The sequence below is a fragment of the Rhinopithecus bieti genome, unplaced genomic scaffold (genome assembly GCF_001698545.2).
Source record: "Rhinopithecus bieti isolate Rb0 unplaced genomic scaffold, ASM169854v2 scaffold_3043, whole genome shotgun sequence".
NCBI lineage: Eukaryota > Metazoa > Chordata > Mammalia > Primates > Cercopithecidae > Rhinopithecus > Rhinopithecus bieti.
The window spans coordinates 4616986-4643431 of record NW_016804580.1 but is presented as its reverse complement, the minus strand read 5'-3'; the positions used below and the strand labels follow the sequence as shown (position 1 = coordinate 4643431).

General features: G+C 39.9%; 1 pseudogene; it reads right to left on the bottom strand.

The window, feature by feature from the left end:
- Window positions 1–12231: 12231 nt before the first annotated feature.
- Window positions 12232–26446, bottom strand: part of LOC108527727 (S-adenosylmethionine decarboxylase proenzyme 2-like) — a 33890-nt pseudogene continuing 19675 nt past the window's right edge.

Below are 26446 nucleotides of genomic sequence, written 5' to 3'. Positions count from 1 at the left end.
TTTTTTTTTTTTTTTTTTTTTTTTTTTTTTTTTTTTTTTTTTTTTTTAGACAGAGTCATGCTCTGTTGCCCAGGCTGGAGTGCAGTGGCACAATCTCCACTCACTGCAAGCTCTGCTTCCTGGGTTCACACCATTCTCCTGCCTCAGCCTCCTGTGTAGCTGGGACTACAGGTGCCTGCCACTGTACCCGGCTAATTTTTTTTTATGTATTTTTAGTAGAGACAGGGTTTCACCATGTTAGCCAGGATGGTCTCGATCTCCTGACCTCGTGATCCGCCCGTCTTGACCTCCCAAAGTGCTGGGATTACAGGCGTGAGCCACCGTGCCCAGCCGACAACAAATATTTTATGCTATCATGTTAGTCACACACTTCAGCCAGAATTTTTTCAAACATTATTTAACAATAAATTTCATGTGGGTGTGGGTGTGTTTCCTACATAAATATCTCCACTGTAAATATAAAATGACTCCTACATTTTGTATAATACTCTGCCCCTTTTCTTGGTTGCTATCTGTTTTAGTCTGTTTGCATTGCTATAAAGGAATGCCTGAGGCTGGATAACTTACCAGGAAAAGAGGTTTATTTGGCTCACAGTTCTGCAGGCAAGTATAAGAAGCATGGTGCTGGCATCTGCTTCTGATGAGGACCTCAAGAAGCTTTTACGCATGGGAGAAGGCAAAGGGAAGTGAACATGGGCAGATCACATGGAGGGAGAAACAGCAATAGAGAGGGAGTAGAGGAGGTGCCATTCCAACGACCAGTACTCTTGGAAACTAATAGCGAGAATTCACTCACTTTTGTGAGAAGGGCACCAAGTCATTCATGAGGAATCCCCCACTGTGACCCAAACAGCTCCCATTGGACCTCACCTCTAACATTAAGAATCACATTTCAACATGAAATTTCAAGGAAAAAATAGTCAAGCTATATCAACACCCAAATAAATTACTCTTAAATCTCTCTAGAATTACACGTTATTATTAGTACTATCACTTGTCTGAAGATTTCATTAGAGAACATCTAATATAGTCCCAATCACATGGAACTGTAACCTTCACTCTTTTTTCTGGTATCCCATAAAAATAGTAAAAACAATATTTATTGAGTTTTCACAATGCTGTAGACACTGTATTATCACATTATGTATGTCTTATAACAAATACTCCATAAGGGAGTTATTCCAATCTGACAGATGAACAGAGATCGGAAATGTTACACTTTAATTTCTGGCACACTACCTTTCAGTGTTAGAAACAATATTGCCTGATGCAGAGGTTAAACTAGTGATCTTCCGTGTTTGATAGATGGCAGTTATCTGGAGAGCTTTTAAGTGACACCAATTCCTGAAATGGAGATTTGCCTGAAGAAGAATTTTTTAGGCAGTACACCTGGGAATAACCCTGTAAGGAGGCGGGGGAAGCAGGATTGGACAGAGGGTGACTGAGAACTATGAGGCCTTTGCAAACGGGCCCTCTACTATCCCAGCAGAAAATGAAACCTCGGAAGACTCTTCAAAATTGTCCTCAGTGGAGACAGAGAGCTGGGCCCGTGTATTCTTACATCAGCTGATCATTAGAAGCAGACTGTTCCAGGGAAGACTGTTTCCTTCTGATGTGGGCATTTGCTGGAAAGGAACTCAGCTATGAGCTCCCAGTAGCCAACACTCACAGCAGCTGGGGGAATGGGCACCTGGAGCCTGAAGGTTTGACCTGGGTGGTACTCCAAAACATTAGTATTTCTTTTTTTGAGTTGGGGTCTTGCTTTGTTTCCCAGGCTGGGGTACAGTGTCCCAATCATAGTTCACTGTAACCCCAAACTCCTTGGCTCAAGTGATCCTCCCATCTTGGCCTCCCAAAAAGCTGGGATAGTGATATGGCTTGGCTATGTCCCCACCCAAATCTCATCTTGAATTGTAGCTCCCATAATTCCTATGTGTCTTGGAACAGACCTGGTGGGAGGTAGCTAAATCATGAGGGGCAGGTCTTTCCAATGTTGTTCTTGTGATAGTGAATAAGTCTCATGAGCTCTGATGGTTTTATAAATGGAAGTACCCCTGCACAAGCTCTCCTGCCTGTGACCATGTAAGACATGGCTTTGCTTTTCCTTGCCTTCTGCAATGGTTGTGAGGCCTCCCCAGCCATGTGGAACTGTGAGTCCATTAAAAGTCTCCTTTATAAATTACTCAGTCTTGTGTACATCTTTATTAGCAGCATGAGAACAGACTAATACAGATGGTATTTCTTATTTAAGTCCTTGGATGAAAATAGTTGAATAGTTGGCATTATCAACCAAGAATCTGGAGAACCAAGCCTTACACATTAAGAGAACTGAACTACTAACCACAGAGCAGAATGACCTTAGCTTTTCACCTAGTGTGGCACAGTTTACAAAAACACATCCAGTTTCATTATTTCATTTGAGACTCAAAACAACCACTGAGATGCTTTAGTTTTACAGGACAGAGCATTGATACTCAAAGACTTACGTGCCTGTCACTCACACAGAAGTTCCTCAGACTTACTCTACAGCCAGTCCTCAGTTTATTTGGGCCCTGATCTTTGTGTGTTTTAGCCTTGTGTCCAAAACACCAGTGTGGTAATAAAACCTCAAATTCCCTTCATCTCTAACTTTTTACAACCTTTTAAACTTCCATACAAAGTATAAGCCAAGCCCATTTAATAATTTTAAATGTTAAACACAGAAACCGCACATCACTGCATAAATGTCTGTTTTATAAGTCACTTCTAATAAGGAAGGCTATTAGATTATATATTTTTGCATAAAATAAATCTATTAGTCTTGACATCCACTATATCTTACTTACCCACATGTTGTGTTGGAAATGGATGAAATGTCATAGGAACATATCTAAGGAAAGTTTTTATGCTTAACATCTCAATATAAAGTGTAATAGGACACTTTTAACCAGTACAGTACGTCAGTGGGGAAGAATATAGAAAAAAAAAATTGAAAACCATTGTCACTTTTGTTTTTTTCTACCAATCCAATTTTCCCTAAAATTTGAAGAATCTGCACTGAGTTCACCCTGGGAATGTTCAGGAAATGATGTGGTCGTTATTGGGAGAACCACAAACAAGCACAATGTTTAAGAAAGTTAAGAGATTTGTAAAAAGATGCAGTGCACACTGAGCCTTCATTCCACAAAGATGGAAAATAACGACATCTAAATTCTTTTAAAACTGTCATTATTTATTTAACTTAACAGGAGGAATATTAGTCAAACAATAATTTTATAGGGGGAAAAACTGAAATACAGGTCTGCTCTCTGAGTTTAGCCACAGGGCGTGATTAGTATATGGCAGTAATTTAACTTGGCAAAAGCCGAGAAAGATAGTTTAAATCTAGCAGTTCCGTGTTTGCTTTGGATATTTTGGAGAATTCAGGAATTAAATCTGCAGTCTCTTATGGGAAGAGACCACTTGATTCTGCAGGTAAGACTGTAATGGTGAGACAGCTATTTCTGGGAGGAGGGGTCACAGAAGGAACTTTCTGTAACAGGACATAGATCCTGATGGTCTGGAGGAATTCCAGTTGCCAACATCTCCAGCCCGGATTGCACCTGGAGGCTAAGGAGAGGGGACAATAGTCTTTAATAAGGCTGGGAGGAAGAGGATATTGTGAACCAAAGCTCAGTAAAAAAGCGAGGAAGGATAAAGGCTCCTAGAAGCTTCTCATTTACCTTCTTGGAGGTCATCAGAAATTATACACCAGGAATCTCCACAGCAAGAGCTCAAAAGACTTTGAGCCTCTTTGGGCCGTGTCTTCTTTCCTATAAAAATTTGTTAAGAAAATCTTAAAACACAGAGGCAAGAAAAAGGATGTGAGAATGTGTGAATGTGTAGAGACTAGATTCTACTCCTCAGTAGGCTACAGAATAGGGAAGGCAGGTATATTAATCAATTTTCATGCTGCTGATAAAGACAGACCTGAGACCTGGAAGAAAAAGAGGTTTGATGGGACTTACAGTTCCATACGGCTGGGGAGGCCTCAGAATCATGGTGCTCAGTGAAAGGCACTTCTTACGTGGCGGTGGCAAGAGAAAATTAGGAAGATGTAAAAGCAGAAATCCCTGATAAAACCGTCCGATCTCATGAGACTTACTACCACAAGAACAGTGAAACCGCCTCCATTATTCAGATTATCTCTCACCGGGTCCCTCCCACAACATGTGGGAATTATGGGACTACAATTCAAGATGAGATTTGGGTGGGGACACAGCCAAATCATATCAGCAGATAAGACAGGGGAAGGAAAAGCACTGTATATGAAAGAACAGGAAAAATAAAGGCTGAGTCCTTGGGAGACTGCTCATAGAGGAAAGAAAAGCTGAGTATCAGTCTTGAGCTGAGAAAAATACCTGGCACTGAGCAGTAGAAACTCCCATGTGCTGATCAGTAACTCCCAAATTGCTATCTCTAACCTTGTCTGCCTCCCCCTTCTTTCCACCTCACTCCTAGGTTTGTGTCTCACGTGTCTTCTAGACTTGTTCCCATTTACGACTCAATGGGATCTCCAATTCAGCCCGTCTCCTGATTTGCGTAGTCCTGAAAGTGGCAGCAGCATTTGCCTTTCTCTTTCTGCGTTTTCTAATCTCACTGGTGTCTCTTCATTTCTTTCTGCTTGGATTATTGAACTAGCCTGGACTAGTATGTTTTCACTGCACTCTTCTGTACGATTTCCCTATTCATGAAGTTTTGAATGACTCTTTGTCAACCTGACAATTTGTGCATGCTTGGATGGTAACCCCCAATCCTCACCAGCTGGGCCTTTTCCTTCACATACGACCCCAGTTAACCTCGACCAGACTCCTTGCTTAAAGAACAGGCTTGTTTCAAATTGCTCATCTTGGCTGGGTGCAGTGGCTCACTCCTGTAATCCCAGCACTTTGGGAGGCCAAGGTGGGTGGATCATCTGAGGTCAGGATTTTGAGACCAGTCTGGCCAACATGGTGAAACCCCTGTCTCTACTAAAAATACAAAAATTAACCAGGCGTAGTGGCAGACACCTGTCATCCCAGCTACTCGGGAGGCTGAGGCATGAGAATCGCTTGAACCCAGGAGGCAGAGGGCCAAGCTCGCGCGGCCACTGCACGTCCAGCCTGGGTTGACAGAGCAAGACTTTCCACCTTCAAAAAAAAAAAAAAAAAAAAAAAAAAAAAAAGCCTATCTGCTCCATCACCTTTCTTCTATGGTATCGCTCTTTTTTGGAGAGCCATTCCATCTCTGCCTGTGCCTGTCCACATTCTCCAATGCATCTTCAATATTTTATGCCATAGGGTACCTCTTTTGAAGCCCCCCCCCCTTTTTTTTAACCCCATGGATCTTAAAAACATCAAACTGATAGTTTATTTATAGTCGAAAGACAACATCTCTTTACAGTTACAGAAATGTGTGGATCCATGGTTGAAGGCAATTGCTTTTCCAAGACCATGATACTGAGGAAGCTGACTTGGAAATCATGTCATTGGTGCAGGCAGGTGTAAGGCACCGATGACTGTTTCTCCCAGGCTAGAGTGAGGCCTAATTAAATACTGCGCCTCACAACAAAGAAGTTCCCTTAGGATGAGGTGCCTTTTTTCTCTTTTTTTTGAGACGGAGTACAGTGGCCGGATCTCAGCTCACTGCAAGCTCCGCCTCCCGGGTTTACGCCATTCTCCTGCCTCAGCCTCCTGAGTAGCTGGGACTACAGGCGCCCGCCAACTCACCCGGCTAGTTTTTTGTATTTTTTAGTAGAGACGGGGTTTCACCGTGTTAGCCAGGATGGTCTTGATCTCCTGACCTCGTGATCCACCCGTCTCGGCCTCCCAAAGTGCTGGAATTACAGGTTTGAGCCACTGCGCCCGGCCGAGGTGCCTTTTTTCTCCCTCTCAGGGTCTCTCTACTCTAGACAGACGCATAGTCTAGTATCTTGATACTGGAAGAAGCAAAAAACACACCACAGCAGTTCTTCCATCTTTCTCCACTCACACAAACTTCTTTCTCCTCCAGTTTCTAAACAAAAACACCTAAGCATACAAAGAGGTGGAAGCAGATAAAAGGTCCTAGTGTGGGGAGGTAGGGAGGTGGGGTAATGAGTGCGCAATAAAAATGCGTGGGTCCCAGCTCAGCTATTCCAAACAATCAGGTAACACCGTTAAAATTCATTCTCTTTTTTTATTTTTTACTTTGTGTTTTGTTTGTCTTTTGAGGCAGAGTCTTGCCGTTGCCCAGGCTGGAGTGCAATGGTGCCATCTTGGCTCATTGCAACCTCCACCTCCCAGGTTCAAGCAATTCTCATGCCTCAGCCTCCTGAGTAGCTAGGATTATAAGCACATGACTTATTTTATTTTATTTATTTTATTTTATTTTTAATAGATACAGGTTTTCATCATGTTGGCCACGCTGGTCTCGAACTCCTGGCCTCAAATGATCCATCCATCTCGGCCTCCCAAAGTATTGGGATTACAAGCGTGAGCCGCTGCACCCAGCCTGACACTGTTAAAATCTTACTGGAGACAGTTACTTCCTTCTTTGCCCTTAAAAGTGGTTATATGTATTACTTTAGTACAAAGCATATAAAAATCTTAACAAAGGACCGGGCACAGTGGCTCATGGCTGTAATCCCAGCACTTTGGGAGGCTGAGAGGGGAGGATCACTTGAGGCCAGAAGTTTGAGACCAGCCTGGCAACACAGTGAGACCCAAACTTTACAAAAAGTAAAATACATTAGCCAGGCTTGGTGGTGCACACCTATGGTTCCAGCTACTGGGGAAGCTGAGGTGGGAGGATGGCTTGAGCCCCGGAGATAGAGGCTGCAGTGAGCTATGACCACACCACCGGACTATATAGCCTGGGTGACAGAGCAACCCTGTCTGTAAGAATAAAAAAAGTCTTAACGAAGAGTTCCCAAACCTGCCCTTCACCTGTGGGAAGTGAAGCTCAGCAGTGTTCAGTGAGTATGGATTCTGCTTATTGGAATAAACCTTTCTGAAGGTATTTCCCTTCACTGTTGTGACATGTGACCTGGACTCTTGGTGAGATAATTGGCTAGGCCTGCTCTGAACATGGAAACCACCCCTATGAGGTGTAATCAACCATGAATCTGCACGAAGAAACATGCTGAATGCAAGACTTTCTAAGCACAAGCTTTATTCTGGTATGTGGAACGTTTAGGCATTTCTTGGTAATTTATTAAGTATTCATGCGGCTGAGTGTTCTCCTATGCCAGGCACATTTTTTTTTCCCCCAGAGAATACCTGGCAGTATTTTATAAAAGACTTACCACAGGAACCTTTAATCTTTAATGTCTGCAGTAGAATAGTAGTAATATTCCCAGTGCAGCACAGGGAGACATCTGTAGTAACCCTGTTGTTGTTGACCATATTCACCTAAACATTGAAGGAGCATTTTTTTCAAATGCCACTGCGTGCCAAAACACAAACAAACAAACAAACAAAACAGGCAATTGTTTTAAAATACATGCCCCTAGGCCACATTCCCAGAGAGCTTAATGTTGTTGATCTATGGTGAGCCATTAATTAGCATTTTTAATAACCATCGCAGCTTATTCTGATGAAGGTGCTATTCAGTACTCCTCTCAGAGCAAGTAAATTTAAAGAGCTATGTGAAGCACTGGTATCAACTGTAAGTTTTTTAACTTTTATTTTAAGTTCAGGAGTACAAGTGCAGGTTTGTTACATAGGTAAACTTCTGTCATTGGGGTTTGTTATACAGACTATCTTATCACCCAGGTACTAAGCCTAGTAGCAATTAGTTTACTTTTCCTGATCCTCTCCCTCCTCCTACCCTCCACCCTCCAGTAGGCCCCAGTGTGTGTTGTTCCCCTGTATGTGTCCATGTGTTCTCTTCATTTAGCTCCCACTTATAAGTAAGAAGATGTGGTATTTGGTTTTTTGTTCCTATGTTAGTTTGCTAAGGATAATAGCCTCTAGCTCCATCTATGTCCCTGAAAAGAACATATTCTCATTCTTTTTTTATGGCTGCATAATATTCCTTGGTGTATATGTACCACTTTTCTTTATTTCCTTTATTCAGTCTATCATTGCAATTTTTTAAAGAAAACTAATAAGTTGCTCCATAAAGCAATGGCATATACCATAGTAGCATAACTACTACAGCTTTTGCAGATGATAATTTTATGTCTTTTTGTTTTCCTAGAGAAAGGGGAAAAAGACAAACACCTTTTGACAGCCTTTTGTAGGCTAGACAGCTTTCACACAGCTTGCTAAATCCGTAGAGAAACAGCGACATGATTGTTAATTAATACTTAATATTTCATACCACACTTTATTTCAAATAATACTTAAAACAAGATAAAAGTAGTCATCTTCTAACTTTAGAGATGGGAGAAAGTGAAATTCAGAAATATTTAGGTTTTTTTTGAGTTTATAGAACATAAAATGGAAAACATTGAACTCAAACTAAAGTCTGACTCTGCAATCCGTTCTCTTTCCCAGATTTTTGCGGAATTAAAACTAATTGTGTAGAGGGAAAATATTTAGTGCCTGCGTGTGTCTCTGAGAGTAAAGGCAGATAATAAGACTAGGGAATAAACAAAAGAGTGCATGGATCATTGTTGGCCCTCGCCATCTTTCCCTGCCTTTTACTTTCACAGGTATTGATCTTTAGATTTGAGGTTGAAAGTTTTCATGCTTTTTCTCAGCCTGAAGGTAGTTTTTTTCTGGAACATATAATTGAGAGCAATGCATGAATGGAAAATACTTTTTTCCCCCATTTTAACTGCATTCTTTGGCTATTTTTATATTTGAAGAACTTGAAAGGCCAGACTTTAGAGCTGAAAGATTCCATATGCCCAGTTTTACTTAGGAAGAGACTGTTGGCATATGTACAATGGAAAAGCTGAGTACGTGGTTGATAAACAATTGAAAACATAGCCTTTGAATATGAACAACATGAAATCTTGTGTTGTGATTCAGTGACTTGCATGTAGCTGTGGTTTGTCTCTAATATTTCTTTGTAAAATTATATGCTTCCTTGTAGGATAATAAATGTTCCTTATTTACCGTTTCTTTGGATATGTCTACAAATTATTTCCAATAGTTGATTTGTGATTTAAAACTTTCAACTAAAAGAAAATTTTCTCTTGTCTTTTCTTCTCAATTGCCATGTTCATCTCTTTTCAAGTGCTCCATTTCATACTCAGTTTTAAAAAACTGTAAAATGCCCTTTTGAAAAGATTTGATTGAAGTGTTATCATACTGAAAAATTGAAACCAAATGGAAAGTTGAAAGTTGTCCAACTAAAGGAGAAAGGTTTAGTATTCAGCCAACGAAACACCAGGGGAAATTTAACAGTTGTATTAATATTACTGTGTTATACAAAAAAATTACAATGTACGATTAAGTGGAAAAGCAGGAAACAAAATTATTTCAGTTTTAATTGTGAAGTATATCAAACATCCAGAAAACAACCTATAAAATACATTGAAAAATTCTATCAAATCTACGCTCAATGCTGCATTGAGTGTAAGACATTTTAAACACAGAAACAAGATTTCAAATATGGTTGAGGCCCTCATCACTGTTCTGTTTTTTTGTTTTGTTTTGTTTTGTTTTTTTGAGACAGAGTTTCACTCTTGTTTCCCAGGCTGGGGCACAATGATGCAATTACGGCTCACTGCAACCTCTGCCTCCCAGGATCAAGCAATTTTCCTGCCTCAGTCTCCCAAGTAGTTGGGATTACAGACATGCACACCATGCCTGGCTAATTTTTTGTATTTAGTAGAGATGGGGTTTCATCATGTTGGTCAGGCTGGCCTTGAACTCCTGACCTCAAGTGATCTACCTGCCTCAGTCTCACAAAGTGCTGGGATTACAGACTTGAGCCACCACACCCGGTCACATCATCGTTTTTGAATCCATGTTATTCACTCATTCCTCAGTTAACCAGTAAGAGGACCTCATGTTTACCATTCTTATCCATGGTTTTGCATTGATAAACATATTTTTATGTGTGTAAACAGTGCATATAAATTAGGTGCAACATTTTAAATTTTATGCAAATTTGATAAATTTATATACTCTGAAATTAGCTTTTTAATCCTCTTGCCAACATTATACTTTTTAAGATTTACTCATGCCATCCTTACAGATTCAATTTATTCATTTTTTCTGTTATGTAATATTGCATTAGATAACTGTGCCACAATTTATTTATCTGTTCTCTCCTGTGGATGGACATTTAGGTTGTTTCTGTTTATTCACTAATATACACAATGAGGACAAATCTTATTGAATGCCAGTTTCTTCAGGATTTGCACCTGTAAGTGGGATTCCTGGATCATTGAGCAAGAGCATTTGCAACAATTAGATTGTTCAAGATGATTTCTGTTATGATTTGTCTGTGCCCTTACCCAAATCTCATCTTGAATTGTGGCTCCCATAATTCCCATGTGTCATGGGAGGGACCTGGTGGGAGATAATGTAATCATGGGGTGGTTTCCCCATACTGTTTTCATGGTAGTGAATAAATCTCACAAGATCTGATGGTTTTATAAGAGGAAACCCCTTTTGCTTTGTTCTCATTCCCTCTTTGCCTGCCACCATATAAAACGTGCCTTTCACCTTCTACCATAATTGTGAGGCCTCCCCAGCCATGGGCAACTGTGAGCCTATTAAACCTCTTTTTCTTTATTAATTACCCAATCTTGGGTATGTCTTTATTAGCAACATGAAAATAGACTTATACAGTTTCCAAAGCATTTGTATACATTTATACATCCACCACCAGGAATTGGTGCTCCTGTTTTTCCAAATTCTCACTAACATAGTTTTGTCAGACATTTAAATTTTTCCTGAAAGATGAATAGGACATAATAGTCTGTTGTTTTAACTGGAGTTTTCCTGATGCAATCTTTCATAAGTGCTTTGGCTATGCTAGTTTCCTTTGCATCAATTGCTTATTTTTTTTTTCTATTGAGATGTTTTATTCTGATTGGGTCATACAAATTCTTTAGATATTCAGAAAACTAATTCTTTGTTGGTTAAAATTCCCCAATTTTGTTTGTTCTTCAAAATTGTGGTAACTATTCTTGGTAAGTAAGTTTTTTGTATAAATTTTAGAAGCACATTTGAAGTTTGACAGAAACTTTGTTGAGATCTTGATTGGGACTGCATGAAACTTGCAGTGGAATTCAGGGAAAATGAACACTTTTCGCATATTTCCTCCCAACCACGAGCATGTTATCTTTTCACTTATTTGTATTCTTTATGTGCTTCACAAATATTTTATACATTCCTCAACAAAGATCTTGCATATTTCTTGTTAAGTCTATTTCTAGGTACCTTATTTTTTTATCGTGAATGTGATCTTTTTGTTAGTGCAATTTCTTTTTTTTTTTAAGTGCATTGCTTTATTTGGTGGGCTTGGGGAATACATCATGGTGAGAGAATAAGTCAATTAAAGTACTACAGATGCAGGGACCAATAACATTAAAAGAGGCATACACAAAATGAGTAGCTGAAATCATTTTCATAAGAGGGCTTGACTCATGGAAGAAAAAATTTAATTACAGTGGCAAAAAATTCTGTATAAAGTAGAAATTGGCTTCAGTAACAGTAAAGAATGTGTGTTAGAACGTAGAGGCAACTGGATGTAAAATTCTGGCAGCAATTTAACAGAACAGTCTCAGATGGTTAGGCTGAGACCAACACCTAATTGGGACAAAAGCCTTGTGTGCAGGAAATTTTGGATGATACTTGGAGAAATATTATACGCACATAAACTAAATTGAATTGTTTTCACAAGTGTTGCAAAGTTTTATATCATAAAAGGTGTTTTTTACTACACGTACTTCAGTTTCACAGCAAGAGTGATGGAGAACATCTATACACAGAAGAGAGCATTCATGCAAGATATCTAACTCCTTCATATAATAATGCAAACAGGCCGGGCGCGGTGGCTCAAGCCTGTAATCCCAGCACTTTGGAAGGCCGAGGCGGGCGGATCACAAGGTTAGGAGATCGAGACCATCCTGGCTAACACGGTGAAACCCCGTCTCTACTAAAAAATACAAAAAAAAAAAAATAATAATAATGCAAACAGTTCAAAATGATTGCACTATGATTATATCTAAGGCTTTCTGCAACAACAAGGTGATGGTTATAGAAGCATGGTCCCTGGTATGAACATCTAGAAAGCAGCCACTCCCTTCTACATGTGTTCTCTTTTGCATTTCTTTCTTCATTTTTCTTAATCAAGTCTCTGTTGTCATTGCTGCTTTGCAAAACTGGTAAAAACAAAATTGTAATCATTGAACATAGCACTCTGGCAATCAAGACATTTAAAACCTTCAATATTCTGGGGTGAAGAAAACATGGTGTGACATTTAGAGCTCTGATTAGCTAACAAGGTTATCACAAATTTTCCTGGCTTGAAGACTTTCACAACTGTCCTCTTCAAGTCATCATAGGAGGTATGACATACGTTTCTTTTAAAACTAACGTAAGGTTCTGGAGTGATATGAATAGTCCAATAAGTTCTATCTTATTTCATTCATCGGCTCCCCCAAGAATTGAACAGTGTGGCATCAATGACAGGATCTGGTATCAAGTCATGAATTTCATTCTAGAGAGTGACGTCATCTACAGTGACACCATCTTTCATGCAGGACTGGTCCATAACTGCTGCGTCAAACACACTTATCAGAATTTCCAGGGTTTAATCTGTCTGACTGATTACCCCACTCCCTGGGAAACTCAGTACGTACAAGTACCAACATCACAATTCATACATCTCATACAACATGCTGCTCCATTTGGGAAAATTGCCTTAAGAATCTCTGTTCCTTCCTGGAAATTCTGGCATCCTTGGTTAACAAACTTCATGAAATTCTTACGCGAATAAAAGAAGTTTTGAATTGAGTCAAACCCATTGTCATGTCTAGCAAGCTTCAACATGGGAACCAGTGCTTGCGGAAAGAGGGTAGTTCCACATGTCTGCAAAATGAGACGTCTCTTGGAGACAAACAGGAGACTCTCACTGACTACATAAGCTTCCTATTTGTCAGTTTTTGTCAGGCTTAGGATTGAACATTGACATTTTTCAAATGTATTCAGTTGGTGCAAAAGTAATTACAGTTTTTGCCGTTACTTTTCATACTTTTAATACGACTTACATTATTTTTAATACGACTCACTCAGATCTTGGGGTAGTGCAAAGATCCCCAGATCCTTGGGAGCAGCAAACCTCCAGCAGCTTCTTGTCCCCTTTGAAAAAATGTCTACTTTCATCACCATGAGAAAAGTGAACAACCAACAACTCAGAAAATTGTTTAAATTAGACCTTTTCTCTCACCACTGCCACCACTACTGCAGATTGTTCCAGCTGTGTTACTAAATTCAGGTTGCTTTTATTTTCATGCTATAATTTTATATTAATTGCTTAAAAAAAAGCTGGCAAGTTATAGTGACTCATGCCTGTAATCCAAACACTTTGGGAGGCCAAGTAGGGAGGATCACTTGAGGCCAGGAGTTTAAGACCAGCTTGGGCAACATTAGAAGACCCCGTCTCTATAAAACGTTTTTTAAAATAAAAATTAGTCAGACATGGTGGCACATGCCTGTAGTCCTAGCCTCTCAGGAGGCTGAGACAGGAGGATCACTTGAGCCCAATAGTTGGAGGCTGCAGTGAGTTCTGATCATGCTGCTGTACCTCCAGCCTGGGCAACTGAGCAAGACCCCATCTCTAAAAACACACACACACACATTTTATACACACACACACACACATACACATACACACACACACATTTTATACACACACACATACACATACACACACACACATATATGCACACACATATATGAGAAACTGTTCAAAAAATATATATATATATACACCCACACAAATAAAATAGATAAAGACTAACAAAATTTTCCAGCTGTGTGTGTGTGAGCGAAAGTTGAATGTAAGTCTGTTGGAAATAGAAGCAGATATAGTTCAGTCTCTTGTAGTCCATTGTATCCTCATTAGAGAGAGAAGAGTGAGTGCTAGCTAATGTCACCAGCCATGCTGTGTAAGCCTGCAGTTTCTAATTGTACATTACTGCCGGATAGTATGTGATTTACTTTCTATTTAGGTTTTGTATTCAGCAACCTTGCTAAACATTCTTATTTCTAGTGGCTCGTAGATTCTCTTGTATGTCTCCATAAGTGTTCCCCAAAATGTGGTCTCTTGATGAGTGGCATCAGGATCATCTGAGAAACTGTTCAAAATGCAAATTACAGGCTCAACCTGGCCCACCAAAACAGAAACTACAGATTTGGTTACATTAAGAAACATGAGATAGGCAGATTATGCTGGCTTCTCTTTTTTTTGTTTGTTTTCCTTTTTTTGAGATTGAGTCTCACTCTGTCACCCAGGGTGGAGTGCAGTGGAGCAATCTCAGCTCACTGCAACCTCCACCTCCTAGGTTCAAGCGATTCTCCTGCCTCAGCCTCCAGAGTAGCTGGGATTATAGGCGCCTGCCACCATGCCCGGTTAATTTTTGCATTTTTAGTAGAGACAGGGTTTCACCATATTGGCCAGGCTGGTCTCAAACTCCTGACCTTTAGATCCACCCACCTTGGCCTCCCAAAGTGCTGGGATTATAGTCATGAGCCACCGTGCCCGGCTCTGGCTTATCTTTTTAGGCTCAAATAATCACATAAGTTTTTTAAATCAGAGAAGCTTTCTAGGCTGTGACTAAAGGATATGAATATAGAGAAATGAAAGATACAGGTGGTCATGCTTAGACTAGGAAGCAGATTCTCCTGTAAAGTCTCTAGAAAGAGACAAAATGCTCCCAATACTCAGATTTTAGTCCAGGAACATGGATGTCAGGCTTCTATAAAACTGTAAGATAATAAATTTGTGTTGTTTTAAGTCACTTAGTTGGTAGTAATTTGTCACAGCAGAAATAGAAAACCAATACAATTTATATTTAGTAAAATTCACCCTTTTCGCCTGTCTTTACAGGGTTTGACAAATGCATGCAGCTACGTAATCACTACCACACTCAAGATATAGATTTCCATCACTCTAAACTATCCCTTTATGGCACTTTGCAGTTAAACTTGTCCCCACTAACTCCTGGCAATCCTTGACTTACTTTCTGTTACTAGTTTTGCATTTTCCAGAATATCATATAAATGAAATCAAAGAGCATGTAGCCCCTTGTGAATGGCTTTTTAAAAAAAATTAGAGTCTTGCTCTAATGCCCAGGTGATCGTAGCTCACTGCAGCCATGTACTCCTGGGCTCAAGCAATCCTCCCACCTCAGCCTTTGAAGTAACTGGAACTACAGGTGTTACCCACCGTGCCTGGCTAATGTATGTGTATGTGTGTGGGGGGGGGGCGGGGGAACAGGGTCTTACTGTGTTGCCCAGCCAGGTCTTGAACTCCTGGACTTAAGCAATCTCCTTACCTGTCTCCCAGCGTGCTGGGATTATACATGTGAGCCACCATGCCCAACCTTCAATGGCTCTTTTTACACCTAGCATCATCGTTTTGATGCATGTTGTCAGTAGCTTGTGCCTTTTCATGGCTGGGCAGGATTCCATTGTAGTAATGCACCACAGTATCTTATCTATTCAACGATTGACAGACATTTGAGTGTTTCCAGTATTGAATACTGCCTTAAAAGGTACCAATGATATTGTTTTTTTCAGGTTTGGTGAAGCCAACAGATCAGGAGACAACTGCCATCGGGAAGGTACTTTGTTATTCACAATTTCCAAGAGAAGGGGTCATGCCATGGTAGGCAGGACCACACAGAGAAGCACCTGGGTCAGTCAGGAGGGAGAAGCAGAGAAGAGAGGGCAGAGGCACAGTCTTGACTATAGTTTTCACAGAAAGGAATGAGAAAGACAGGCCGAGCAGCTGGGCAGGTTTAGGATTCGAGTGAAGAATTTCAGCAGGCTCTAGGCCGCAGGGGTGGTCTCTCTTTGTCTTCATATCTGGCTTTCGGTTGATTTAGAGCAGTGGAGTAGTATCCCAGGATGAGTTGTTTGCCATCTCTAGGGATTAGCTAACCCAAGAAGGGAAGGTCTCTCCCTGAATCCATAAATTCCCAAGATAGCGAAGCATCATAGAATATAGACAGATTTTAAAACATGATTACTGTAAGTATTATTAATAAAGTTGCTATAAACATTGCATATAGCTTTTTTGTGGGTGCATGCTTTTATTTCTCTTGGATAAATATCATGCAACTGATGAGTCATATGGTGTGTGTTTAACTTATAAGGAGCTGCCAAACTCTTTTTCAAAGTGGCTGTACCATACACGTGGACATAGAGAGTGGAAAAGTGGACACTGGAGACTCCAAAAGGTGGGAAGAGGGGGAAGGCTGAAAATTACCTGTTGTGTACAATGTTCATTATTTGGGTGATGGTTACACTGAAAACCTAGATTTCACCACTATGCAATATGTCCATGTCATAAAAACGTACTTGTATTCCCTAAATCTATAAAAGTAAAAAGTTTTAAGGAAGGTTGGGCGCTGTGGCTCATGCCTGCAATCCCAGCACTTTGGGATGCCAAGGCAGGTAGATCACGAAGTCAGGAGATCGAGACCATCCTGGTCAACATGGTGAAATCTCGTCTCTACTAAAAATACAAAAAAATTAGCTGGGTGTGGTAGCACACGACTGTAGTCCCAGCTACTTGGGAGGCTGAGGCGGGAGAAGCGCTTGAACCCAGGAGATGGAGGTTGCAGTAAGCCAAGATCGCATCACTGCACTCCAGTCTGACAACAGAGAGATTCTGTCTCTAACTTAAATTAAATTAAAATTAAAAATAAGACAAGGTAGCTATACCATTTTGTGTTACCACCAGCCATGACAGTTTTTCCTCATTCGTGCTAACACTTGGTATTGCCTTTTTTTTCTTTTAGTTCTAGTCATTCAAGAACTGTATTGACTGTAGTCCCAGCTGCTCAGGAGGTTGAGGTGGGAGGATCTCTTGAGCCTGAGAGGTGGAGGTTGATGAGCCAAGATCATGCCACTGCATTCCAATCTAGGCAACAGAGTGAGACCCTGTCTCAAAAAAAAAAAAAATTGATACATCATCGTGGTTTTAATTTGCAAGCATCTTTTCATGAGCGTATTTGCCATTTGCATATTTTTTCACTGAAATATCTGTTCAAACATTTTATATATTTTTTAATTAGCTTGTTTTGTTATTATTATGTTCCTTGATATAGTCTGGATACAATATCTTTATGAGATATACATTGCAAATATTTTTCTGTTTTACAATTATTAATGAATGCCAAGTTTTATTAAATGCCTTTTTAATCCTTTTTAAATTATGTGTTTTTTCTTTAATCTGTTATTGTGGCTGATCATATACAAATTTTCTAAATTTTGAACTACCTTAAATTCCCGGAATAAATGTCAATTGATAGTGCTAGTTTAATACTTTGTCGCATTTATTCACTAATATGTTCTCTCAAATTTTATAATACTCATAGATAATCTACAATTATCTTTTTTTCTGCCAGTCTTTGTGCATTCTTGATATCAGTGTCATTCTAGTTAGATTATGCAAACTGGTTAGTTTCTCCTTATCTTAATTTTCTGAAATAGATTGTATAAGAGTAGCTGCCTCTCACATAATCAAACACATCGGGTCACAAGTCAGCTCCCTTTATTATTATTATTACTTTTTCAGTCCTGCAGACTGATCTCTGGGAATGTTCATTATTTTTCTCCAGTCTGGATTGGGATTGGGTGCACCCTTGGCCTTCTGCACAGCTTTTAGTTCAACAGCATCCTGAGAATTCTTTTCACTTTTTTCTGCATTGTGTACTCTGTTCGTAAGATCTACTCTCTCTCTCTCTCTCTCGCTCTTTCTTTTTACTGTCGTTTTGGTGGAACATATCTTCCCAAAACCTGAAAAATTGTCCATAGGGAATACACTGCTCCTGATAACTTGCATGTCTGAAAATGTCTAGCCTATACTTACACTTTTAATTATTTGACTGGAAATAGAATTCTAAATGATAAACCATTTCCTATACGTTTTGTAGGTAATTTCCTATTCTGTCTTTTAGGGCAGTTATGGAGTAAGTTGATGCCATTCTGATCCCTTTGGTATGTGGCCTAAACCTGTCCCTCTACCTCTCTTCTTATCCCTACAAACTCCTGAAATGTCCGAATGATAATTTTAATATCTGTCAGTTTGTTAGGCAGTGTGTGATATCTCATCACTTAATGAGACCTTAAGAATATTTGAACTGAAATGCTAGGAGTCACCTTGTGGATTCCTTTCTACATAGTGAGGCAAGAAAATCCACAAACACTGATGTGTTCACCAAGTGGAGAAATCCACCAGACATAGGACATGAGTTAAATTAGGCCCATTTGTCAAATAGATGGAATTCTATTCACATTTACTCCATTTATCAAATGAGACAGCTCTTCCTTCTGTGTGATTTTCCTCCCCACTTTCATTTACTTCATGCTGAAGAGAAAAGTCGATGGTTTGGGATGAATGCTGGGAAAAGAGAGTGCTCACCATAGATTTCTGTCATAATATACCTACATATAAAATGTCTTTAAGCCAAGTGATTAAATGAAAGGTTAGAACCTATTGCTGACATACTGATGTGACCTAAAAGACACATATATTAGTTTTAAATTACTTCATAAATTAAAACAGGTTCCGAAATCTTAACATTATGTTAAAGTGAAACTCATGGCAGCATCCATGATTTGTTTTACCAATTAATCGTAAATAGGATAAGGTTGGCAAGACATGAAAAAAATGATCCAACAAAAGAAATATCTTAATACGCAGAGATAATTATAAAGCATAATGCCAAAAAAGCTAGAAATACAAACTCTGGAATTACCTACCCAGAAATACCTATGCTTGTTCCCTCACCCACAAGTCATATCCCATCTCTCCTCTTCTCATCCTGCACTCAGTGTTCAGGGGTGCTGACCTAGTTGAACTTCAGGCTTCCTTTTTTTTTTTTGAGATGAAGTTTCACTCTTGTTGCGCAGGCTGGAGTGCAGTGGCACAATCTCGGCTCACTGCAACCTCTGCCTCCAGGGTTCAAGCGATTCTTCTGCTTCAGCCTCCCAAGTAGCTGGGATTACAGGCATCCACCACCACGCCCAGCTAATTTTTTGTATTTTTAGTAGCGACGGAGTTTCTCCATGTCTGTCAGGCTGGTCTCGAACTCCTGACCTCAGGTGATCCGCCCGCCTTGGCCTCCCAAAGTGCTGGGATTACAGGCCTGAGCCACAGGCTTCCTTCTTCTCCAGGTTCTGATTGGTAATGAAGCGGTGTCGTTGGGCTAAATACCTGAGGTTCCTCATCTCACACCAAGGAAACCGAGGATGTGGACACACAAGAAGAGAGTTTAAGAGTGGAGGTTTAATAGGTGAGAGAAAAGAGAAAAGGTCTCTCTCTTGCAGAGAGAGGGGGTCCTGATGGGTCGTCTGGTTCCATGGTGAAATCCATGGGGTTTTATAGACAAGCTTGAGGAGGCAATGTCTGATTTATATATGGCACGTGAGATTGGTAGGACCAGGTGTGCCATTTGCATAGCATGCGAAGAAGCTGGCCATTCTACCCTAATCTTTTATTATGCAAATGGTCACCTGGCCGGCACCACGTTGCCTGCTTTTTTACTGCACATGTGGCGACAAAGGAAAGGGAAGAGGGAACCTCCATGTTGAATATACCTGGCTTGAATAGAGAGAGACTGTAAGCGTTGAAGAGAACCGGGAGATTACTAGAATTGTTGAACACAGAAAATAAGAGCTTGGTGACTACAAGTCTAAAGGGAGAAGAAAAAGACTATAGGCCGGGCGCCGTGGCTCACGCCTGTAATCCCAGCACTTTGGGAGGCCGAGACGGGCGGATCACGAGGTCAGGAGATCGAGACCATCCTGACTAACACGGTGAAACCCTGTCTCTACTAAAATACAAAATTAGCCGGGCGCGGTGGCGGGTGCCTGTAGTCCCAGCTACACGGGAGGCTGAGGCAGGAGAATGGCGTGAGCCCAGGAGGCGGAGCTTGCAGTGAGTGGAGATAGCACCACTGCACTCCAGCCTGGGCGACGGAGCGAGACTCCGTCTCAAAAAAAAAAAAAAAAAAAAAAAACTATAAAAGGTTAATATGAATAACTTTGTAGTTTTGGGTGCCAGCGCCAGAAGTCAGAATGTGCAGAGAGGTAAATGGCTTAGGAGGAAAAAGAAGTTAAAGGTATCTTCTGGAATGCAGGTGGAGGGGTGAACGGCAGCTTTGGGGAAACCAGTGAGCTTGGATACAAATATGGGCACGCTTTTACTTTGCGGGATTGAGGCCAATAGACTGAGATTTCAGAGGGAAATAGTCTGGGTGCGCTGCGTGAGAGCAAGGGATCTGGGCATGGAGCCCATGAAGCAGAAGCAGTGAAGAAAAGAGAGACGAGAGGAAAGAGCGCCCCGTCTTTTGGTGCCACTGAGATTTGGATGAAGGGGTTTCCAGGAAGACAGGGTTAGGGACAAAAGTATCAGGTAAGGGGAAAGAAAAGGTCAGGACAATTAAGAATGATGAACCCCTTGGGTATTTTGGAGGCAGAAGTCAGACTGACAGGATGAGGAAGGATTAGGGAAAGAAATGGCAGAGAAAGGACATGTAATTTTTACACATTTTGAGGGGATGATGATGTGAGCAGGAAACAGCCTTTCGAAATGGGTAGGGAAGTCTACCTAAGATTTATTTGAGGTTTTTTCCCGAAGCATACAGAGAGTGACATTTTCGTTTCTTTTCTTTTCTTTTCTTTTCTTTCTTTCTTCTTCTTTTTTTTTTTTTTTTTTTTTTTTTTTTTTTTTTTTTTTTTTGAGGCAGGGTCTTGCTCTGTCTTCCAGGCTGGAGTGCACTACAACCACAGCTCACTGCAGCCTCAACCTCCTGGGATCAATTGATCCTCCCACCTCAGCCTCCCAAGTAGCTGGGACCCTAGGCACGTGCCACCACACCAAGCTGATTTTTAAATTTTTTGTAGAGACAAGGTCTCGCTACGTTGGCCAGGCTGGTCTTGAACTCCTGGGCTCAAGCAATTCTCCCACCTTGGTTTCCCCTAAGTGCTAGAATTATAGGCATGAGCCACTGCACCTGGCTGGGAATGCCATTTTCAATCTCTATGCTTTCGTTTTTGCAATTTACCTTTCCTGTCCTTTGGTTGAGAGGTGGTCTTTGGTAGCATTATGGATTCCAGCATTCCAGGACACAGATTTGTGTGTATCTTTTTATTTTCATAACCACGTACAGCACATTTAAACTTTGCTTGATAGCATTACCTCAGCCATTCTGCAGATGATGCTCCCAAGACTTCAGTGAGTTCTCTTTTGATCTCTTTAACGGAGTGAACTGTTTACTCCATTCAGACATTCTTATGCCCCTTTCTTATGCCCCTTATGCCCCATTTCCAGTCTCTACTTCCTTTTTATTTATTTATTTTTTGTGTGTGTGTGAAACTCCTAAAGCAAGTCTTGGCATTTAATAGTCCATTCAAGTTACAGGTTTTGAAATTTGATTTTTCATATTAGAAAATAGAAAACATCCATGGCAAACTCATGATTAAAGGGAAAAGAAACAGTCCTACTTCCCTGATTCAAAAAAGAGAAAGGAAAATTCTTATTTCTTCCTAAGAAAGCTTTCGATCAAATTAACAACACTAGATTTTTATTACACAGAAGCTCCCAAGATGACTTTATAGGACTGGATAATCATCTCTTAATTCCTTGCAGGAAAACCTTGAAAAGGTGAATGCAGATCCCACTGTGGTGCTTCATCAGAAAACAGAAAGTGAAGAGCAAGTTGACGAGATACAGATAAAATAAACCCTGTGAGTAGACACATGTGACAGACCCAGCTGCAAAAGTGGAAAGTGTGAAGTGTGTTATTTCAGTTAGCGTAAGGAAATAAAATGTGATTCTAAAATGGAAAAAAAAAAAAAAAAGGAGGAAGATTAGAGATAATAGCAGCTGCTGAAAGTAAACAGTTGGCACCTTGCTTGCAGAAGGTATATAGGAAGAATAGACCCCGAGGGAAAATGTAAGAAAAGATCTAGAGGTGTGTGGATTTTTCATTTTTTTTCCCATCATTGCATTTGAAGACCAATTCTTCCTTGGAGGGCTTAGAATTCTTTGTGTTCTTGCTGTGGTGATAACAATCTATATTGCACCCCAGCTTGTGCACACCAAAGGACACAAGCACAGGACTTCTATTACAACAGTGCCTGATTCGGTGCTAGAGACAAAATGAAGAGGACAGCTTGTCCTGTTAATAGAGTAAGTAGATTCCTAAATGTTAGTAGACATCTGATTACATTTTTGAGCGCAGAGATGCAAGTTTTAAAGTTCAGTATTTTGATATTTGGATGTAGGTAAATAAATGATGGTCACTGCTTTCTATCCTGCAAAAACATAGAAATGGTGGAAAAGCTCGAAGTGATGGCTTCTCTAGAATTTGAAAAACAGAAGCTGGATCCTTGCTCCTAAGCAATGTTGGAATTAATGGAGAATAAGAGAGTACATTGGAGTACTGTGAAAGAGTATTTTCTAACATGCTTTTATTTAATTTCTTCTTTACTTCTTAAAAAGTGTTTTCACCTGGCGTTCTGTACTCTAATTTTCTGACTCTGAATATTTCAATTTTCCATGCATTCTCTCCTAAACAGTAACAGGAAATATTTTCCAGGGGATCTTATATTGTATTTCTGTTTATTTTATTTATGTATTTATTTACTTTTTTTTTTTTTTTTTTTTGAGACAAGGTCTCACTCTGTCACCCAAGCTGAAGTGCAGTGGTGTGATCTTAGCTCACTGCAGCCCTGGTTTCCCAGGGTCAAGTGATCCTCCCAGTTCTCAGCCTCCTGAGTAGCTGGGACTATAGGTATGCACCACCATGCCTGGCTATTTTTTGTTTGTTTGTTTGCTTGTTTGTTTTGTAGAAATGGGGTTTCACCATGTTGCACAGGCTGGCCTTGAATTCCTGAACTCAAGCGATCCACCATTCGGGGCCTCCCAAAGTGCTGGATTGTAGGCATGAGACATCACCCCTGACCTTTATGTTATATTTCTTCTCAGAGCCTGAAACACTCAGATGTCTTCTCCTTTTGAACAGTAAAAGTCATGCTCATTGCAGCTAGGAATTTTATCACGTAACTATTTAACTTTAAGAAAGGTTCATTGAAATGATGATATAAGCGCTCCGATTAAATATATTCACAAGAACTCTTCATTTGATGGAAATCAATATTGTACCAGATCTATCCTTCATAAAATTCAGGTGTAATGTCACTTTCTTTGTAACACTTTACCCAAAGCACTTTGGCAGACACTTCTAAAGCAAACCCTTACAACTAAGGCAGAGTTGAAGATAAAGAGTAGATTTCCTGGTGGTGGTGGCAGGAATGTATAGAGGTGATGTGCAGAGTCGACGTGTTCGGCTTCCAATGTGAATTACACATGTCTGAGAGGTTATAAAGAGGGAACCCGGTTTTGCCATGTACCTGTTCAGATGACATGTTATATGCCCTCTGTTTATATCAAGAAAAGCAAATTTGCCTAAGTATCCCTGATACCATCCATGGTAGAGATTATTGTTTTGTTGCTAGTATCCACTGCTACCCTGACTTTTTCTTTGGAGAACCATCCTATCACCAATCTCAGTTAATTCAATTTGAGAATTATTGATATTAGCTTTGGCTGCAGGGACAGTACATGACTCAAGTCTGGCTTATTGTTCTCCTAGTCACAGTGATTGACTGAGGGATGGGCAAGAGTCCCAGTCAAAACCAATGAGATGATATCTCTTGACACTTGCAGAACCTGTTGAAAGAAAGATGTGTTATCTTTCTCTATTGGACTTAACATTGTGTAGATGCAAGCCTAGAGCTGTTAGCAGCTAGTCTGTCATTTCCATATGATGAAGCCATGCTGTCAGTCATGAGGGTGACTGATGGAGCATGCCCTTAACATATGGAAATCTAGTAGCATCATAACTTCCCATGAAGGAAGGAAACACTTTACAGAATAAAGTCATCATGTTAATATACTAACACAGGGCTGCCAGTCTGGTTCTCAGCTTCTCATGGTCTCTGACCCTGCTGACATTTTTGTGAGCTTACTCTCCTTTTCTATGCCTTCTGCTTACTCATGACTTTTAATTGCTGCTTTTTCTCTACTTGTGTCTTAGCTTCTGTGCTCCTCTGCTGTCTGGGTCCTGTTATATATTTTTCATATTTAATATGATTAACTAAACAGGTCTGAGTGGGTTACTTAATATGACCAAGTAAGCAGGCTTAGTACACAGTGCTCCAATTAAGAACATATATACTTTTAATATGATATGATATAATATAAAAATAACATTTTATGTTATATATAGGACACATGCTTTTAAAATTGTTTACTGTGCATCTACTATGTGCTGGGTGCATTGTTTTGTACACGTTAATTCATATTAACACATCTATTTCTCACCAAAATGGTTACCACGAGTTAAGAACTATTACAGTCTTCATTTTATAGGTAAGCCAATTATAAAATTTAAATAATTTACCTGAGGTCACACAACTAAAAGCAAAAGAGTAGTATTCAAATCTGGATCTAAAGTCTACATTATGAATGCATTAATGTATTAATTATTTATGAATAATTATTAATGCATGAACTTACTCTCTAACTGCCTGGATAACTTGGCCATGTCCTGTCATAGCCCATTGGCTCCATTTATGCTTCACCCATATGCAAGGCTCCCTTTGTGTCAGGGGTCGACTCCCAGGCAGATCACTACTGCACAGTGTGGCATGGTGACTAATATAAGAAAGATCTTCTGTCCTCTTCATTCAAAGGGACCTGTAGGTTAGGGCTCTTCCCTAGCATTTGTTAGAAAAATATGCAACTTCCTATCAGTGTTTCTTCTTTCAACAGAATACATGGTTAAACAACTTGTATCTCATGCTAGTTAGGAGAATGTTGCACACTGATCTTATAATCATTTCCCTGATCCCCTGCAGCCAACCCAGTCATATCCCTATTTTCACCTTGACCACATGCATTTTCTGCATAGCACTTATCACAATGCTTACTTCTAAATATTTACCTATGTGTTTATTTTTCCAATGTTTATCTCCTCTATTTCTGCAAGGGCAGGAAATATAACCTGTTTTCCAGTGCTGGAACATCAGCAGGTTCTGGCTATGGTGGGTGATCCATAAACATTTGTCACATAAATAAATGAGCAAAGAAATAAATGATGAATGTCTTATCTGGATTCCTCTTTTTAGGGAAAAGAAAGTCTAAAACAGAGGTGAAAGTGGCAAATGCCCCAAAACTAAAGTAAATGTGTTACTCAGGATTCTGCAGAGAAATAAAGCCAACAGGATATATATATAGATTGAAAGAGAATTATTATGTGGGATTGATTCACATGATTATAGAGGCTGAGAACTCCCATCATCTGCTGTCTGCAAACTGTAGGCTCAGAAAAAATAGTGGTGTCATTCCAGTCTTAGTCTGAACACCTGAGAACAAGGGGAGTCAATGGTAAAAATAGCAATCCAAGTGCAAAAGCCTATGAACCGGGAGTGCCAACATTTGAAGGCAGGAGAAGATGGGTGTCCCAGCTAATGCCATGAATACCTTCTCCCTTCATCCACCTTTTTGTTCTATTCAGGCCTTCAGTGGATTGGATGATGCTCAACCTCATAGGTGAGGGCAATTTTCTTTACTCAGTCTCCTGATTCTAATGGTCAACTCTTCTGAAAATACTCTCCCATACACACCCAGAAATAATGTTTTACCAGCTGTCTGGGCACGCTTTAGCACAGTCAAGTTGACATGTAACATGAACCATCACAAGTCATTTGGGAAGACAAATAGGATACTGATATTATGTAACTAATGTGTAGCATATATGTTAATGTATTTATTGCCAGGTGTTTCTGTCAGCTGTATGTCCAATAGGAGGCACATTCAGTGACATTTCTTACTGAAGTTCAAGTCAAGATGATTTGAGGTCCTGATATCTTGTCTGATATCCCTGATATCCCACCATGCTTGTGACCATTGGTAGACGATGGTGTTTTTCCCAGGCTGGTGTTGATCTTGCTAAATTTAACAGTAGAAATATGTTGTGTATGTATAATTTGTGTGTGTGGTATCTACATGCAGGCACATGTATAATGGTGTTTGAAGGGAATGCTATTTTTCAAAAATAGGAATAATACTGATATTTACATCAAGATAATATGGAAAATAGGGGTCTGTTTCATATCAATGGATGAGAAATTTAAAAACTTGATTGTATACTTAGATATGTACACATTATAGATTTTCTTTTAAAAGTACATTTTACTCTGTGCTTCTGAGAACACCCTGTTCGCTTTTTTTTTTTTTTTTTTTTTTTTTTTTTTTT